Raw genomic sequence first — 21,608 nt, forward strand, 5'->3', positions numbered from 1 at the left:
GACATTCCACTGCGATCTTAACTAAATATTTACTGCAGCAAACTTTGTACTATTTACTGATGCCTTATACGCAATGCAACGCAATCTAGGTCCTACCGTACTATAAGAGCCGGACCTAGTGACCCAAAGCAACTTCGAGTCATAACACTTTATTATAGATTGGCATCAAACTCGTGACATTCCACTGCGATCTTAACTAAATATTTACTGCAGCAAACTTTGTACTATTTACTGATGCCTTATACGCAATGCAACGCAATCTAGGTCCTACCGTACTATAAGAGCCGGACCTAGTGACCCAAAGCAACTTCGAGTCATAACACTTTATTAAAATATGGCATCCAGCCTGTGAAATGTCACTGTAGTCTTAACTAAATATTTAGTGCAGAAAACTATGTACTAATTACTGATGCATTTATACAATGTAAAGTAATCTAGGTCCTACCTAGCTATAAAAGATATACCTAGTGACCCAAAGCAACTTCGAGTCAAAACAAATTATCAGAGAATGGCATCAAACCTTTGGTCTTCTACTGCAATCTTAACTAAATACTTACTGCAAAATCTTTATACTATTTACAGATGCCTTTTTTTGCAATGCAAAGCAATTTAGATCCTACTGTACTACGAGTGCCGGACCTAGTGACCCAAAGCAACTTCGAGTTATAACACTTAATTAGAGAATGGCATCAAAGCTGTGGTATTCTACTGCAATCATATAAATACTACATAAATAAATTTTCACTGAAAAAATCTTTATACTATTTACTGATGCCTTTTATACAACACAAAGCAGTCAATGTCCTACCGTACTATAAAAACCGGACTGAGTGATCCAAAGCAACTTCGAGTCATAACACTTTATTAGAAAACGGTATCAAAAACTGTGGTATTTTACTGCAATCGTAGATAACTAAATATTTACTGCAAAGTGTTTACTATATACTGATGCCTTTCATGCAACGCCAGGCAATCTAGGTTCTACTGTACTATAAGAACCGGACTTAGTAACCCAAAGCAACTTCGTGTCATAACACCTAAAACATTATGCTATTATGTATTGTAGTCTTAGGCAAAGCAAACTACACAACAGCGATTAAACTCGTACAAGCCCCGGTTTGCAAGAACGTATGTGGCAATTGCGATGCAACAAGCTAACTACATTATTGAAGCTGTCATGTCCCCTCGGGTACGAATTGGAAACGACCGACGAGAAATGATAGCTGAATGTCTAACAAAGATGCTCTAGATTAGATATAATTATAAACGCTTACTAAATGCATTTAATATAGATATCACGCAGTCTCCCCCCTGCCAACTTGAATTCTCCGGTAATATATCATGATAACGTAGAGCGACAATTAAATTATTGTGTCGTAGGCTACCATAAAAGCATGAAATAAATAATTTTATCCCTTCAAAAGCAAGTTCCATAACAAGCTTTAAAACAATATATTTGTAATGAACGTTATCTGATTGAGGATCCAGAGTATACAAACACTTGGCATTTAAACGCACATAATTAGATAACACACATTAAAATTGATAACACATCTTATGTTACTGTTTATCTCCACACTTGCTGAATGGCATATTATCCGTGTTCCACATCTAATCATTGTCTTCAGCAGTCCAATACTCCGAGCAAATATGTGTGAAATCGTCTTTGGAAACCTTTTGATTTATTTGTACACTCATCCTCGTCAAGTAACGATCTGAAATATATGACTAGAGCAGAAAATCTGTCTCAACTCTCCTACTGAAACAGCTCGAGATAGAGAGAGAATAATATAATAATGTTGACAAAATGAACATATATGTAAATTATGTGGAACTGGTAAAGAAAATTAAATGCACTTCCTTTTGCTATGTCCTTGTTTACAGAAATTAAGAGCAAAGCATATTCCAGAAATATTGTATCAATTTATGTCTACTCATTTATTATCCTTATAAGCAGTAGCAATAACTACAATAAAAGTGTTGCCATGTACGCATACTATGATTTCATAGAACGTAAACGTTTGCTTTAAATATAATAATATGTACTATATACATGAAACTAAAGTATACCAGTTAATAGGTTTATATTATGAATAAGATTTGACTTTACGTCCCGTATTCCATAAATGTATACTGCTGATTGTATATACATGCATATTTTAATTTTGGGCCGGTGGCCGCTACATCAAATAAACTTCGTCATTATCATTGTCATATTGAAACTGGACGGAAACGCATTTTATAAAACAGAACATTGCAAGCGGCGCCTTTGTAATCTCATTATGGGGTGTGGCGGGTGGGCAAAATTGTCAACTTTACATGTACTCGCTCAGCCAACGTACAAAAACAGACAGAGAGCTGCACGAGAATTCTCAGCTTTTTATGCAAGTTTAACAGACTGTTTACCGATATCAAATTTAACTAGCTACAGGCTTGTATAAACTCGGGTACCAATTTATAACGATAAGAGCGAGGGCGTATCGGTTCCATTGCAACGGACGTGACATTTGATTTCTCTAAAAATAAATCAAATTATTTTAAAAGAAAAATAATTTTTATTATTTGAAATTACTCGAAATAAAAATAAACACACATTGCCTCCTCTATATGTTTAATAATTACCTTGCAAACAATTCTATCATAACAACAAATGTAACAAAATAAAGTGATCATAAGTTAAATAATTAATAACTTTTTATGTTAAAAATAAGTAACCTCCTCAACGGGACCGGGTACGCCTGAGGCTCCTGCCCAGCTGATGAAGGTTAATGAACTTAACTGCCTTGCCAACAATTCTGAACATACTCAACAACAAAAATTAAATGTGACAAAAATAAAGTTATCCGTTAAGTAATTAAGACCTAATTCAATCTTAAATACGCAGTAACATTTTCAACGAGACAGGGTAGGCACAGAAGCTCCTGTCGAGTTGGTTTGAAGGTTCAATTCCATTTACATAATATTATAACAAGATGGGATAGTATTATAATAAGCTGGGTTGTAACGGCCGCTCTAATTAAACTTGATAGGGTAAGCGCGAGGGCTCCGACCAAGTTGATGAAAAATTCACTCGACGGGAAGGAGACCAAGCGTGACATGCCAGTCAGTCCGAATAATCAAAAATCATACCTTAACGGAAAATATGTAACTGCAACGCAATGCAACAACTTAAACAAACTAAGGTTAAATACCAATTGCGGTTCACGTTTGCGTCTATTATGACAACGCGCGAGCTAGATCAATCGGGCTTACAATAGTGTTAAGTCAAAAAACGTTTAAACTGATACCGATTAACGAATCTAACGCCCGGTCACCTTCCAGTCGATAGAATTTTCCCGCCACAATAAATTTTCAGAAATTTATCCCCCAAAATTCTTATCGATTGGAAGCCATGTTCTTAGAATTATAATCTTTTAAACACAGTTGCTAAATGCGATAGCCCAGCCCTGCAGCAAAGATTGTATTTACCTTATGATGTCTTTTAGCAGACAGAATCTTTCTTTCTTTAATTTATTTTTATTCATTTATTTACTTATTAATTCACTTATTAATATATTTATTTTAATTATTTTTGTTTTGTTTTCTAATAATATAAGATGTTATTTTCTGTTCAAATGCTGTCTTCTAATGTTGTAGTTGTTTATTAGCAAAATTATCCACAAAGACCCGCGGTTCTCTTCATGACTTACAAAACATCTAAGTGGCAACTGTTGTGGCAATGAAATGTCAATACGCTACTTTTAGGATGATAACAGTAAATCTAATGTTTATTTTAAAACGACATATTTATTCTGTACGTACACGGCCGATATATAGGTCATGCACACACCTGTTTGATATAAGCTACACGCCTCGTTGAATATGCCATGTCGATAAAGTAGAATGCTTGACATGTAACCGTTTACTCTATGTTTTTAAATTGCTGCCACTTATTCATCATTAAATATTTTTCTATACTGTTTTTTGTGTTTTCCGGCCAAAAGTTTGAATTATGTGCATAAAGTGCTTTACCTGTATTTACTATAAAAACTAAGTAGTTATTTATGATCGTGCCATATAAAATTTCACATGTAATCCTGCATAAAATCAGCTGTTTTTATGTAATTTTGTTGAATTTTCTGTCAATAATTTATCAAAAATGCTATAGAATTCCAGCTATATTTATTCTCTAGCGGTGCTGTAAGTTTGAGGCCATAATATTAAATAATGAACTTTACACGCATGTTTTTATGTACGTGACGCCCAAATTTCGCGTGAGCCGTTTACATAACTAATTACTAGTTTCTGTACTGTTTATTTACTTATACATCTTCACTACTACATTTTTCTAATATTCACTGCTAAATTTTCCTATGATGACTACCTCTTTCATACCCAGTTGTCCCGGACCGTGCACCAACCAGTATGTACTTTTGCCGTCCGATAGTAAACCCGTTCATCCTAGATTTTGAACTAACCTTACCATAAAACTAGGCCAATGTAATGATTCAGTTTCTACGGGACGATACTAATAGGCGATACAAATGGGCCCGCAACCCTTCCAGCTTCATCTTCATTATTTCTTTCTGTATTATACAAGAATTCAGTGCAACCGAGCAAAGATTTTTTGAATTTGAAGCAATCGAGAATAGGAAACTCTTGGTTAAAACCACCCATCTGCTTTACCGTTATCACGTGCATATCGTTTCAAAGCGTTTATATTAGCTGGTGATTTGGCAGAGTTAATTATCCGAACTGAAAAACTCATCTTTGTGAACGCGATGTTTGAAGGAATTTACTTGCAAAAAGAGGATTTTTATACCATTATGCCGCCACACCCACTTTGAGAATTATTACATGGAATATTGCTACTTGTACAGTTATTAGAAAGAACTACATCAGAATTTGAAAGAATTTGTTCAAAGTCAATAACAATTGACCCACCAGAATAATCCTGTAGTAGTCTGTTTCCTCTATCGTCAATGTCACCAGTGTTGACTGTTCGACCTTCGGGTGCCACAAGTTCGCCAGCAGGCCTGCTTTCAAGGTTACACTCGTCGGCTTTTCATTTACGACGGACCTCTCGTATTACGCCTGTTCTCTTCATTGTCGGTTGTTGTGTCAGACCAGCCCGCTTCTCTTATTACAACCTCTCGGCAAGCGTAGAGAATTAAATTCTTTATAAAATTGTCAACTCAAAATTGTCAACTTTACATGTACTCGCTCAGCCAACGTACAAAAACAGACAGAGAGCTGCACGAGAATTCTCAGCTTTTTATGCAAGTTTAACAGACTGTTTACCGATATCAAATTTAACTAGCTACAGGCTTGTATAAACTCGGGTACCAATTTATAACGATAAGAGCGAGGGCGTATCGGTTCCATTGCAACGGACGTGACATTTGATTTCTCTAAAAATAAATCAAATTATTTTAAAAGAAAAATAATTTTTATTATTATCCTAAATATTATTTTAAGAACACCGCGTAGACATTTGTTTAAGAAGTATTATTGTTTCATTAAGCTTAAATGAATAGAAGAAAGAACGTCTGTAAGAGCAATATGTATTTTTATACGTGGAGATTGAAGTCAGTTATTTTAGACAATGCCTGCTTATTTCTAAAGACACTGATAATTGTCATGATTACATCATTTGCAAACGAAGAGTGATGAAAACGCAAATATATAAAAGACGCTTTTAAATGGAAACCTTTGTAACAATAATACTCATTTAAGGTAATATCCCGTAATGATATTCGTTAATTTCCGTTCGTTTACGTTTTCAACGTAATGTATTTTTATTGTTGTTTTTTTGTTATAATATTACGGAAAGCACTGTTAGACCACCTTAGAGTTATTGCCCTTTAATTGTTTAAAAATTACAGATTTGTACATAACAAACCAACCAATTGGTAGAATTTCATTAAACGTCTTTCATTCTTTTTCATGAACATTTATTATAAACATGTGAAGTTGTGTACCCACACCTGGTCAACACCTTGCCTTGGTCACACCCCCTCCACCTCCCCCGCTCCAACCCCCACCTCCCCCCCCCATTTTTTTTGTTCTTAATTTTCCATCAATATTTATAATCAACATATGATGTTTTGTACCCTCACCCTGTCAACCCCGCTGTCCCCCCACTAAAAAAAAATAGCATTCATTTTCTGTTAAATTGATTTTGACTAATGAAATTGTTTGCCTCTTATTAACATCCGTTACTTTTTGCTGGATATACTGTTTTGCCATTTCTCACCACAAACCCTTTCGGCGGGGGATACCAATTCATCGAATTGCTTGTTTCTTTTGCAACAACAGCATTGATCAAGAGAAATCATGCCGCTCGCTCAAAACAACGGCAAAAGATGGACGAGATCGCATTTCCCTTGGTGTACCAAATTGAATGGTTTTCAAAGAAATGGGCATGAGTGAAATGGAAGCTTTCTCAAAGTAAAAGTAAATTTGTTTAAACTCACTAACTGATATGTATCAATAGGTATTGTTGTCTCTGAGAGTATACATCTCTACTTGCTTTTATCTTTTAAGCGTTATTGTCAATTGTGTCCAGAGTCGTATTTAGCATGATTCGAAGTTGAGCATATTAAGTTTGGAGTTGCATTCTGCATTATTCGTCTTCCACTATTCTGCTCCTTGTGTAACATACATTCTCAGAATTGAAAGCACATGTGCGTTACAGGCTCATAGTTAACAAGCAAATTGGATGAATTGGTATCCCCCACCGAAAGGGTTTGTGGTCAGGAATGGCGAAAAAATATATCCGGCAAAAAGTTAAGGATGTTACTAAGAAGCAAAAGAAGCAAATAATTTCATTTGTCAAAATCAGTTTAACAGAAAATGAATGCTTTTTTTGGTTGGTGGGGGGGGGGGGGGGGGGGGGGGGGGGGGGGGGGGGGGGGGGGGGTGACTGGGTGAGGGTACAAAACATCGATTATTGTCATTGATCATCGATGTTGATTATAAATATTGAAATATGGATGGAAAATTAAAAATGAAAAAAAAAAAAATAAATGGGGGGGGGGGGGGGGGTGATGACTGGGTGGAGGAGTGAGATGGGGGAACAGTAACACTTTGCATGTTGATAAATATTCATGGAAGGTTTGAAAAAAATAATAATAAAAAGGAAAGATTTTTTTGGAGGGGGGGGGGGGTGACGAAGGCAAGATGGTGACCAGGTGAGGGTAAACAACTTCACATGTTTATAATAAATGTTCATGGAAAAGAATGAAAGAAGTTTTATGAAATTCTACCAATTTGTTGGTTTGTTATGTACAAATCTGTAGATTTTCAAACAATTAAAGGCCAATAACTCTAAGGAAAATTGACCAATTGAAAAAAAAATGACAGACATCATTGAATATGTTGATTCATATTTATTTTAAGTTTCATGAAATTCTACCAGCTTGTTACTGAGAAATGGCTGCAGACGTGGATTTTTCATTCAATCAAAGGCAATAACTCTAAGGAAAATTGACCAATCCCAAAAAAAACTTGACGGGCATCATCCCAGTATGTTGGTTCATGTTTATTTCAAGTTTCATGAAATTCTACATGCTAGTTACTGAGAAATGGCTGCGGACGGACGGACGGACGCACGCACGGATGCACGGACGTGACGGACGGACAACGCCATTTCAAAACCCCCCTCCCGATTTCATCGGCGGGGGATAAAAAACTTTAAATTATTCATAATACTATTTCTGTGTGAGAATATAATTAGAATCGATATGTTTTCTGAATAATGCATGATTTTTTACGCAGTAATGCCATATTTATTCATAAATCTAAACTAATTCCCTTAACGAAGAAGAGGTATTGATTTCCATAAATAACAAAAAATGGATTTAGCTATAATAACGCAGGAAAAATTGATACAATGGAAAACAAACTTTAACAAATTGTATATATATAATTATGGTCTTACGCGTAAAAAAAAGCATATCTTGATATGGACATTTTTTATAAAAAAAGAAAACAAAAGACCTTGCCTGTTTTTGCATAATTATAATCAAAATGAACTTGTTGTTGGATTTTACAGTACAGTACTTTTTGTTGTGGGCCTACATCCCGATGTATGACTCTTCGGTTGTGTTTGGGTGCTCCTTGGTTCTGGAAAATCGACAGTTACCTTTTATTTCTCATTTTATTAAGGAGAATAGTTTTGAAGGCTGTAATTGTAGTTAACTGCAATGCTCATGCTTTAGAGAAAATGATAACCCTTTGAATATTCCTAACTTAAACCGTAAAAAAACCCGTGACAGCAAGAGCCGAAGACGGTTCATATTATTCTGTATAATACCGCCTACAATTTATTTCTGTTTATCTCTCTGTGTAATCATATATTTCATACAGTCTGGAAAGCTTTAAGACATACTTAAGAATATTAACACTGACTCGGCATCTGATATAAAACGTACGATATCAAATATCGATGCATTTAAAGGTTTTATCGCAGTCGTATTATAGATAAAGGGTTAGCTTTTCTACCATGCACTTATTTCCAGTATCTTCTAGTAAAATAATAACTTGTGCGTGTACATACCCTACTATAGAACATCGCTGATATCTCAATATACACATCTATTTCTGTTCATAAGCCAAATGCAATATTTTACTAAAATGATTTGTTGCAGTTGTTGTTGTAGCAGTAAATTACGAAAATGATATTATTTTTTACCAGCTTGTGTATAAACACATTTAGTGGAACTTGTTTAATAAATATAATACTTAACATTCTTCTAATTTCTGGAGAACGGTTCTAAATATAATAAAATTGCTTTTATGTGTCTTGAAGCCATTTTTGCATTCGGCTTGATCTATAATCTGTATAATTGTCCAAGAGGCGATACACACCATTCTTTTAATAATCTTTAAAAAAAAGTACGTACAGTTAGAGTGCTATAAAATCACAATGAAAGCAGTGTGTATATATGGCTGAGCGAGTTTTATTACAGTCTGTGATTAGAGACATCTTTCTATCACGCTTCATGTTATGCAACTTATGCAATTTAGCTATTGTACAGTAAGACGTAGTTCAAAATGTAAATAACACAAGTGACAAATCAGCTTTTTGATGTCCGCAGAGAGATAAATGTTCCTTGTCATAAACATTAATTTTGTAAGTTAGAAGAATATGTCTCACCATTTTTGAAAGCAATACAACAGAAGTGATTTGATTTTAAATGCATACAATTCTAATAACAGAAATTATACACTAAAGTTAATATTTTGGACGCTAGAAGAGTACATTAATATTGAAAAATAACAAATATACCTTGTCCGAAAACCCTAATGTAGAGCCTCAAAACTGCTCAATGCTTTTTGTTGGAATCTGGGATAGTCAAAACGAGTATGCGCTGGTTTCTCTAATATTTATTCGTCAGTGATTCTCTATAAAGTAAAAATAAATAAGGTAAACAAATGACAGTAAATATTAAGAGTTGGACACCTCAAATTGTTTTCATTTCTATCTATCAAATTCTAAATCTAGGTATAATATTCCATATAAATATGAATATAAAGAGTTTACTTGTAAAAGACATAATGCAATTTGCTTACCGATTTGACATCTGACATTTGAATGTTAACTTCCAGTTCAATGTGTTCAAACTTATTAGTTGAATCGTAATTAAACAAGTTAGTAAATATGACGTCGCGCCAAATTGCACGTCAATTAACGTCAATACTTTAGCGCCAAAAATGACATTTGTACATTAAAATAATAGAAATTAATAACGCGTCAATTTAAGATTTACAAAAATCTTACACTTTTATTAAATGTCAAACTCAATCCACTATTATCATGAAAAGAATAAGTAAGAATGCAGTTTGATACAACTTTCATAATTCAAGAATGAGAAGAGATACACATAAACCAGATAATGTAATATCAAATTGCACAACACTATTTCTAAGTTTCTGTTAAGTTACCTTTTTTTCAATTCCCTCTGACCTTATGATTTTTAAACCAAAATTTAAGAATTGCAGATATTCTGATTCACATAGATTAAAGGCTTACTGAAAAATATGTTTGCGGTCCTTATTTCCCCCCTTTACGAGGGCCTTTATTCAAGAAACATTGTCTGACTACACAATGTACGTAACTAACTGACTGACAGGTAGACCCTGATCCACTAACTTCTTTTACAAATTAGGGCTTATTTATTCTTGGTTGCATTCTCTGCTTCCAAAGGATCTTTTTACAGATTTTATTATCAAAGAATTACATATATAGTACCAATTATGCGATAAGAAATATATATTGGAGTAAACAAGATGTAAAACTTACAATCACTTTGTCTCTGGAATTTAAATTTTACGAAGTACTACATGTATGATCAAATTTGATCATCATTTTTCCCTTGTTGAAAAATCGTTCTGCATGTTGCTATCATTCTCATGGAATAATAATAATAAATTAAATTAATTGTTGAAATGCAAATAAAAAGCCGAAGCTGTGTTCCTTTAATAGACAGTGTCAACGCTTTTCGAATTTTGCATTTGATATTAGGTCACAGACTTCGTTTCCATGGTATCAATTTAATTCAAGAACATATTTTTACTTAAATTTGAACAATTTTAGAGCTTAGTTTTAGTTATATAACAAATTTTCAAGTAAAACTGGAAAAAAGGTATTAAATCAACTGCCATTGTTATAAGGCTGTAAAAAGTAACTTTCGCTAACTTATTCCATACACGGTTACACATCCACTTTCTTAATTCTGAGTATATTTCAATATCACTAAAATAAAGAAGCAAATATTTATCATTATTTAGACCGAAAGATCTTAAAATATTTCAGCAAATAATTGCTGTTTGAATAGTTCAACAAGAACTGCACAATTCGTATTTCAAATAAAGCTATAATTTGCGCGGTAATGACCGTAACGTCATGACGTCATTGCGTCATTTGAGGTTCTGCGGCAATTATTTATTATTTTGCATATTAAACCATTTAGCATTAAATCGAGCAGGTTCATGATTTTTCTGAGTGGATATACAAGCTTTAGATTTGTCGTTAACTGCCTAAATCGTCAATCGTTAGCTTCGTTCGGATATGCGCAACATTTAGATATTTTACTCCCTATTATAATGAACATAAACCCATATTCTTTAGAAGATAAGTTTTGTAATATATAAACAAACGACAGTTGTTGTTGTTGTCAATCACCAATCTCGTCGATTGTCCAATACTTACTTTAAGATCATCATAAAATTTGGTTTTCATAATCATTGATATGAGTTTTACTAGTTCTCGTGGTATGAACAATATACTAAGTTTTCAGAATTATCCATGTAAATCTAATTCAAATTTTTCAAACCGACTGTACAACGATCTATGTTGATGCTCTGTCAGCGTCATTTGTTAATGATAGTTATAATTGCTTTGTATAGACCAACATCTTTATTAAATCATCTCACATACAATTGAAATAGATGATTATTTGTACAATAGAAGTTTTCTTAGCCAACTGTCGACACGAAATACTGACGAGCAAAAGTTTATGTAACATCGATTTTGATGTTAAAAAACATTAAATGAATAACATTAAAGTTATTATTTTGTGCATTGAGTTAATTGACATTTGATTTGATACAGAAAAATGGCAGTATTTGTCTGCTTATATTGCATGGTGATTATGATTATTTATGTCTTATTGTGGATAGTGTTTCTTTAACGTGTTGTTAAATGTTGCGTTCGCTTTGTGTTAGGTATGCATTTTGAACGCCATATATGTCTGAGAAATGCTACTTACTTTTAATAAATGGCGCTATTTAATAATACTTATATGAAAATTAGGAAAATCGAATTGTTTTTTAACATGAATAGAATTAGAAAATATTGACTAAAAATGTTTAACACATCAGGCATACATTGACATTATCCAGCAACACTATTTGCTCGAAAGTATCTGCGAATTTGAGATGTACAAATTGCAGTTAACTTTGTTTTATTTGTCTGAAACGTTATATATCCTATAAAGGTCATTTTTTCCGATAGAGTCCCGTGTTGAAATTTTCATCGTTGACTTTGACTAATATGCGAAATTTAAACTTCAAAACGCTGATGATTACATTTAGTGATTATTGACAGTAAATCTTCATCAATAACGAGATTTCAGTAAGTGATTATTGGTATTAAACAAGGTTTAATAGCAATGCAAATAATTATTATTTCCATAAGAAATGCTTTAATTTGTGCTCGAGAATGCATCTGTCCCGTATTGATTACTTTTGCCCTACCCTGCATTTTTCATATGTAGTCTTTACTCATTTTGAAGAAACGCTATTTCAATGATTAAATTGTACGGTTGGTTCATAAATTGCATAGTTTGCTAATGATTATAGTGATTTTAGAAATGTATTACTATGTTACTGTAGGACAGTAGGAAATATATGTTTGCAAGTTAAAAACAAAAACAGGAGAGTGTTTTGCAAGGGCGTTAGTTTCTTAAAATTTTAAACGTTAATCTTTAACGTTAAAAAAGTATGATTAAATATATCGCGTTTAAAATGTAACCAGTCCTTTTCCCACTAATTATCTTTATGATATCATAAGCATTATAAGTAGAAATATATCACAACATGTACTAGTAACTTGTAGTGCATTTATAAACAGTCTTGTTAGCTTTCACGTTTATGAACAGATAACTTAGTATTTCTTAAAGGGATGACCCGGTAGTAAAGTCCCCGGATCGCTGGATATTTAAATGTCTGTGCTTCGCAGCAACACACGAAATTTCCGCTTTGTACAGTTACATCGATTTTACTCGGAATTCCTCACTTAATTAAGTTATAACAATGGATATAAACATTCTATAATTGAAACAAAGCTGAATTTAATCTAATTCTTGGATTGTTTAACACTCACGCGTACAAGACTGAAGTGTTGTTTTAATCAAATATGGCCTTATAAAACATGAGTGTCAAACTTACTTAAAAAACTACAAGTCTGCTGGTAATTGCCAGACAGTTGAATTTAAGCCGATTTTTGTCCTTCGCCTTGCTATATAATAGTTACATAAATCTTTCATCGTCTCAATTTTTTGGAGTGTGCCATTACAGTCAGTCAACAAGCTAACACTTAATGAAACATAACTTTAATTGTCTTGCAAAGAAGCAACTTGATTGATCACAACATAATGCCTATGTCTTTTTCAAAGATTTCAAAATTGTGCTATGAACGAGCGAATTCATAAATGTTATTAAGCGGAAAGAATGCCTGGCTACATAGGATATCTGTGTTACGTAATTACATGATATGTCTCAAGGCTGACTTGCAAAGACGTTTCAGGACTTCTTTATGTTATTTACGCAATTCATAAGACATAAAATACTGACGGATAACACAAAATGCTTGTTTAACATAATGTCATATGCGTAAATTGTTGTTCAGAATGAATACACATGGCCAATCCCAGAGAAGTATAGTCCAAACTATACTAAATTCTTACCTCCCCTGACGTTTCGAAACGAATAAAACTCATGAGCCTTATTTGGCAATTCCTCGACAAGTTCATGTATAGTCGGTTACTGTTCGATCGAAGTCTGTGCTAAAAGATCAGATTATTTCTAGATTATATTTTTAAGCGACCTTCATTACAAATGGCAACACAATCGTATCCCATTAATTAATCAAGTTGTTATTTGTCTTTTTTGACAGCATTCCTGTTTGTAATATAAAAGGCAGGTACATAAGAGTATATCAAAAACGTAAATAGAAGCAGACATAAAACTAAGCGGCATGTAATATCCTGGGACTCTAAAATTATTATAAACGCAGACTCTTTCCTTATGCATGAATTTCTGTTCTTTGAATGTAGAGAACAACGCAAGTGAGCAACCTATCAAATAACAAGTTCTTTTATTTTGACTTACAAAATGTAATAACCAAATTGAATCCACCAGAATCGTATCATATGAACCAGTCAGTTCTTACAGTATTAGTATAAAATACATTTTCTCTTGAGATGATGCCGCATATGTAATTGTCTGTCGTAAATATTTGACAAATAAAATGTGAGAAACTTTTCTAAACTAATATATGGTAAACAGATTTCATCACACAGACTCACGCTCGATTACATTGAGGTCACTGAAGCGTCGGTAGAATTGGAATCGACGTGATTATTCAGTTCTCTCCGCCATCACAGTGTGAAACAAAATTGTCGTTTGTATAATTTATCAAGGGCTATTAGACTTTATCGATAGAAATAGAAACAATAAATTTCCCTAGTAAGGAAAATGAATACGACAAGAAGCAAGATATCGAAGCAGCATAGGATCAGTGGGCTGTAAAATCTGCTTATTATTTCAAATCAAAATTAGGAACCAGTGGTGTAACAAGCTTGTGTACTTAACAGAATGTTAGAGGGCTAATTTTACCAATGAATTTTATTTAAATAATTTCATTTAAAGCAAACAAAGCGGTTTAACAGCTTACAATGACACTTACGAGACAAGAACTTCCCACTGTAATATGATAGAAAAGTTATTGAAACAATGAAGTTTTTTCGTTTAGTGGAACTGCGTAGTAATTTTTCTGAATATTCTTATATCACGGGAATGTTATATACCGATATATAAAAAAACAATCCACTTAAAAAAGCCATCAAGCTTCCTAACGGAAGGTCGGTGGTTCTACCCAGGCGCCCGCTCGTGATGAAATAATGTAAATTGGGGCAATTGGGGGACACCTCTCTCCATCAAAAGGAGGAAAGTCGTCATATGACCTATAACTGTGTTTGTGTAACCATTCTATTTTACGGACGGATGGTTTCTTTACACAGGTTTCGCTCCTGATATGCAAGAAGGGGCACCTGGGGTCTTTGTGCACCATCAAAAGTTGGAAACTCGCCCCAAAACATATATTTGTACCGGTGTGACGATTAACCCAACCAGAAAAATCTGAAATACGTGGTTGCATAATTAATTTTGATTAATGCCTGTAGCAAATTTAGAAATCTGAATATATGAATGATACATGTACAAGTAACCTGTGGAAAGAGAATATTCACACAATATAACAAGCATAAAATATTTTATTCTTATATAGAATAGACTTTGAATTGAACGCAAATATCAAAATGACACGGAAAAAAACGTATAATGAGACCATCACGAGCTTTAGTATGGTTTACAAATATGGCAAATATCATTAAATCTGACACGAACATCGCACAATCCGATGTGAGTTTCACTCTGTCACCTAAAACATGTTGCATAATTAAGCAAGGAAACGTTGTCTCTTAGTTATAAGAAATCAAATTTCATTTCTAGACGTGAATTTACAGTTGAAGAAACCACACTTAATATGTGAACGACACCCCCGCAATTTTGAAAACTGTTAGTCCTAGAAATAGAAGAACAACATAATTATTATGCTTACGAATATGCAATTATTGTCGCCCAAATTCGTGCAAAATAGTTATATATGGTGACGTTATTAATACTTTAATTGAGAACGTTTTAAATATATGACAGTGCAAACATATTAATCAATTTTTGTACGAATTATTGATGAATATATAGATATTATATTGAAAACCAGTCCAAGTTTTATTCGTGCGATGTTGCATAATTAGAATTTAATGTAAATCTGTCTGGCGATTTCAACCCGATCGCGCTTATCTATCACAGACAATAGAAATAAAGTCTTTGGAATACTTGACAAACAATAGAGACACATACGTCATAAAAAATAAATTAGACGTGTGCTGGGAATAAGAAACGACTAGTATATACAGCATCATATGTGGTTACAAAAATGTGTGATAGCTTAATACTTTCTGTATCATCAACATGAATAATTAATTCAAGTTATGTAGAATTGTCCAATCTCATGAGTGGCACGTCAAACCGATTCAAGGAGTTAATAGATTAACAGATCGGATACTAGCAGACAATATATTCCAACTTTAGATTCTAAAAGGATTACTAGACTTACTCGACTTAAAAAACACAATTAAGTTTCGACATAAACTATTTTTGTCGATTTTCATGCATTATTTCAGTAATATAGCTAGTCTTGTTTAAGATTTGTTGATACTGATGAAGTTTCTCTACATTTTACCTGTACATGTACAATTTATTGAAAGGTGTTGTTAGTGTCTAATTGTGTTTTCATTTAATTTAATATATGTATTCTTGTTTACTTCGGATTAACTGAAAAAGTTTCAATGATTCAGATGCACAATACTTGAAACCAGTTATAATGTTCATTCTTAACTTCGAAAGCTGGGTTTTTCCAGAACAAGTACTTACAGGCAAAGTTTTAGGCTTTAGAGCATTTTATACGGCTTTCAAAGGTTTGTCCTTCATTTACTTTCTGCAACGCCTTTTTGTGGAACATACATTCTTTTGTACACATAAATCTAAAGATAACTGGCTTTGCCTTGATATAAGATAATAATGTTTAACTTGGTGCGCTGTCAGTGCGGCTGTCTTGGATATTTATTAATGCATTTTCGAATGTAAAAATGTCATATGGAGCGTAATTAGCTGAATGTTTCTTTAACAAAGCTATTTAGTCCTTTTTTAGCTTCACCTTACATAATAGATTCAATCAGGTTCTGTACTTGTTTTATTTTTCTCAGAAATTCTACCAGTTAGCTACATAGGTAAAGTTGGCAGAAGTCAAATGTAAGGAACATTGTATATGCGTATAACCTCTGTTGAAGGTAAATGGAACCACTATTTGGATAAATTTTATTCAGATATACGAACATGCGATTACCGGGAAGGATAACAGAATATCCGTTTAAGTCATGAAATCTTTGAATAAAATTTTTCCTGGAAATTAAAGTCTTAGTTTATTGTTTACCTTGCAAAACGAAATTGTAGTGGCGTTAAAATAATTCAAACGTTAAGGTGTTTCTTTTACATGATGTTTCCTTTATCGTAGAATGGTGGGTGCATATTAAGTGACTCCCTTGAGGCGAAGTAACTGAATGGTAACTGATCTTGTGGCGTAATATTTTTGTGATACGCCTACAATTGCCACGAATAAAAATGATAAAGATTTTAAACGTAAAGCTTTCTTTTCGTCGTTTGTCAGCTTTACCATGATCTAATACGTGTAAAATCTTATCGTTGTCCCTATGATGCGAAGGCAGTGCGCTATTCATATATGAAACATTAAATATTTTTGATCACAGATAATAATACAATGGAATAAGTACAATTATAAATTAATGACTTTATCCTCAAGTATATCAAATTTAATAAATGAAAAAGAAGAGCCTGGCATATATGATGCATCTGTTCGCACGATATCGTACAAAAACATTGGTTGACACATCTATACATGGTTTTATTCTAAAATGGAAAGTGCATGATTAAGCCCATTCAATGTCATTTATTACACTTAAGCTGATGCTGGAATGGGTGAGAGGTATTGCAATTTTCATTGATTTTTTGAACTTAAGTATACCGAGACTGCTATCAGTCTACTTGGTTCTTTGCTTAACTAAGACATATTTCATCACAGCTTGCTAACTGCATTTACGTTTTCAAACAAAAATCTACAAAGTGTCTGCAACAAAAGTATTTTGGCGGTAAGGCAATCTGGGAGTTATAGACTACCGTAATCTGCTAGTAGTTGATATCGTTCGATGTTTCATAGAATGATTTGTATAACATATCATTAATTTTTCATGTTTAATATGTAAGAACTGATTCTCTTTTGTAACAAATTTCAGATATTATAGAAATGTATCAATGCCTCACGGTCCATATTGAGTCAATGAATGTAATTAACGTTCGCAAGCTTTTAGATATAAAGTTGGCATGTTTGGCTTACTTGAATTCATTGTCATTTTATTGCTAAGGAAAGTAATGTGACAATTAAACATACATACTAAACTCTGAAATAGAATCTCATTTTATTCCTGGTTTGAGCTATTCCTGCTATTTTGAGCCATATTAGCAGGCACGTGATACATGTAGACACTATACGTACAGGGTTGTCGGATATTGTTTTAAAAATCAATAAATCGAATAACATTCTAACCGTGATTAATGGAGTAATAACAGATATGCACTTTTATGCCTTATGTGAAATTTGATTTTAATTTCAGGAAATATAGGTACAGGTATAATTAATTTCGACTATTTTTTTCTTCTATCAGCGTCTGTAAATTAAAACGACACATCCGAGAACATTATTTTACACATATGACATCCAGATGGCGACTGTCATTTCCGATTTACCAAATTGTAAGTTACTGTAGTCCATCACGTTAAAATTATGTGTATGCCAATTTTTTAGTGCATAAGAATCTAGAAAATACAAACATCTTGCATAAACAGTAGCAATTTTGACCTTTTACGTTTAATTCGTAACAGTACTGTTAAAGCTTCAAACATTTGATAAACTTCAATGAAGAATGTTACATCTATTTATACCTTTGAAAATTTATATGGGCCGTGCCATGAGAAAACCAACATAGTGGGTGTGCGACCAGCATGGATCCAGACCAGCCTGCGCATCCGCGCAGTCTGGTAAGGCTCCATGCTGGTCGCTTTTAAAGCCTATTGGAATTGGAGAAACTGTTAGCGAACAGCATGGAGCCTGACCAGACTGCGCGGATGCGCAGGCTGGTCTGGATCCATGCTGGTCGCAAAGCCACTATGTTGGTTTTCTCATGGCACGGCTCATATAAAGCTTTGAAGATTTTTTTCTATACAATTGTTATGTTTGGTAAGTTTACGATAATCAGATCTTTTTCTTTGAAGTTGTGATGATGGCAAATCATAGGCCTCAGTATATTGGAATTCAGACAATCGTAACGGTATCTTATTCCAAGTAATAAGTTCAGCACTGATTGCTCTTATCAGAATCTTTATGCAGTCTAATCACATTTATTTGTTTTGATTAAAATTCAAATGAAACATTTATTATTGCACTTGATTTTAAATTGGCGCTGCTGAAGCGAATAGATTATTTTCTATAACGCGATAGTTTATCTTAAATTCGCGTGTTATCCAAAGTCTACTTTATTCACGAAAAGTTCTCGTATGCTGCCCTCTAAGCATTATTTCAGACATGTCGGGCATCAGGAATGACTTTTTTTCACACCCTAGCGAAATTTCGTTTGAAACCAATATTGACGTCACATCGACATAGGTCATATTGCAATTTCAAAGCGCTCTATAGTGGATAAGGACCCCAAGGTGCCCATCCGTTCATTATTTTAATACGGACGGGCACCTGCGTAGAACAACCGACCTTCCGTAGGCAAGCTGGACGGCTTCCTCAAATGAAGAAGTGTCGCCCTGGAAGTGGCTCGAACCCATACTTGTAAGCGACCATAACCACTCGAGGAATCCAACCACTTGGCCAAGGAGGATCGTAAAGACATTCGCCTAAGCCTGACATGAATATTTCCAGCATCAATCATAATGTTTAATCTATTAAAGATTGTTAATTATATTTTCTACAAAATAATTCCAAAAAGCACAGCAGAATAATTCGCAATTTAAATTCAAATAATTTCTATTTTACAAAACATATTGCGCTGTTAGTTTTTTGAAGAGACAAGCCGTTATTCATCTACTTTTATTATAGAATTCATAAATAAAATTTACGATATCTCATTTAAAAAGCAGTATCATCTTAGTTCAAGGTAATTAGGACTTTGATTTTCATTAAATCATATTTAGTGTTCTGATTTATTTCTAGGATGAACATGAAATTATAATAAAGATGAAAGGTATAATGTTTAGAAAAGCAGCAGGTATAATTATAATACCATTATCATCTTCCTAGTATATTGTTTCCAGTAGGGAACACATACTTTTGATAAAACAAAATCTATCAAACAATACTTAAGAATCATAAACGGGACTCGGCATAACAAAAAAAGTCTATTCGGTTTCATTGCGTTCTTTCAGGAGATAACATAATATAAGGAGCAACAACAATATACCACTTAGCAATTATTTGATACAGATACTGAAACATCTGATGGAGAGATCAAAGTGGAAAATGACCAGACAAAATAACGACCTTGAGTCATAGTGATATCTACAATAATAAAGCTATTCAAGTTGTATTACGACAAATTGAATGAAATAGATAAATTTAAGGTTATATAATTTCTGATTATCAGATTTTATTCTTCCGATTAAGTCCATATAAAACTGAGAACGACATTTTTTCTAATTTTTTAGGTGCCACCGCAACTTAGAACACCTAGGTAAAATATATTTTATGAAAATAAATTGTAGTTTTGAACCTTTTTTACACATTCCAAAATCTACATGATTTTATCGCTTAGTTTAAAAAGTTAAATTCAAGTTTTATATGTTGTTGAGATGATTGCATATCTTCTAAACATTTAGGCACCGATAATATTTTTTTCTGCTATTGCTAGCCTCATATGTCGAGAGTTTTTTGTAAGTTGTACAATATACTACTGCACTAGCGCTGTGGATTTGAATCTAAGCTGTGATTGATACGTGGCAAGCGATGTGTGATGTTTCGCCTTACAAAACCGGTTGCTTCAATACTGTAGCCTTAAAATTGAAGAAAGAAAATATTGGAAAATATATGAGAAACAAACAACGTGTGCTCAATATGGTTGATTCATCAGTTAAATGTCAAGCTGCTCAATGCTTACATCAACACATACCATCATAATTTTGTAATTATTTCCCAAATTGTCGCAGTTACTGCACTCTGTTCTATCTTTAAACCGAATATTTCCTTCTGGTATTGCTATTAGAATAGTTAAGTAAAACAATTTATTACTAGTAATCAAATCAACGGCTGATCTACAATTTCTGGGATAACAACAAACAAGAGTTTTCATGTGGTTTTGGTATGTTGCACTGATAATGAAATCCTAGCCAGTTTTAAAGAAAACCCTTTACACAACACTGTGTTCATCTGAATGAATTTGCTTTACGTCTTAACTAAAAAAACTATTTAAAGCACTTATTTATTCAATTTATGTATTTAAAGGGGATTACATAACCGAACGGTTAAGGCCGTTAAGTTCAAATATCTTTCCCTTCACCAATGTGGTGTCGAACCCTCCCCTGGATTGTAGAGTTATCTCATGTGAGGAAGTCATCCAGCTGACTTGCGGAAGTTCGTTGTTTCTACTCTGGCGGCTATGCATGAAATTAGTCGCGATATGTCATTAGGGTGCCAGTTCGACGTAAACACCTAAAACTTTTTTTAAAATCCCTAAAACACATTTAATCCTTTTTAGAGAATCGGCTAGTTCTATGAGTAAATTTAAGGCATCGCCACAGTTACACTTCAATATCCGTTCATATTTTCAGGCCAAGCATTTTTCTTTAGAAAATTGCTTTAAGCCTTAACAGTTGGTCAACGACATAAAAGCATATGATAACTTATTATATACACCGTATTACCCAAAAATATTGAATTCTTACACGTAGTCAAACTCCATTATAACACATATTACAAAGACAGAATTTAGTTCTTTTACAGTACAATATGTTTATCTTTAGTACAATTAGCTCAATTATCTGTTACTGGATATTTCAAGCAAAATCTTGGTTCGGGCGATTTAATGCCATTAATTCTAGTATTTCAGTTAAACTCTGAAAAACCTAAATGGGTTGCCAGTTCAAACAAA

This window comes from Mercenaria mercenaria, chromosome 8 (genome assembly GCF_021730395.1).
Source record: "Mercenaria mercenaria strain notata chromosome 8, MADL_Memer_1, whole genome shotgun sequence".
NCBI classification, from domain to species: Eukaryota; Metazoa; Mollusca; class Bivalvia; order Venerida; family Veneridae; genus Mercenaria; species Mercenaria mercenaria.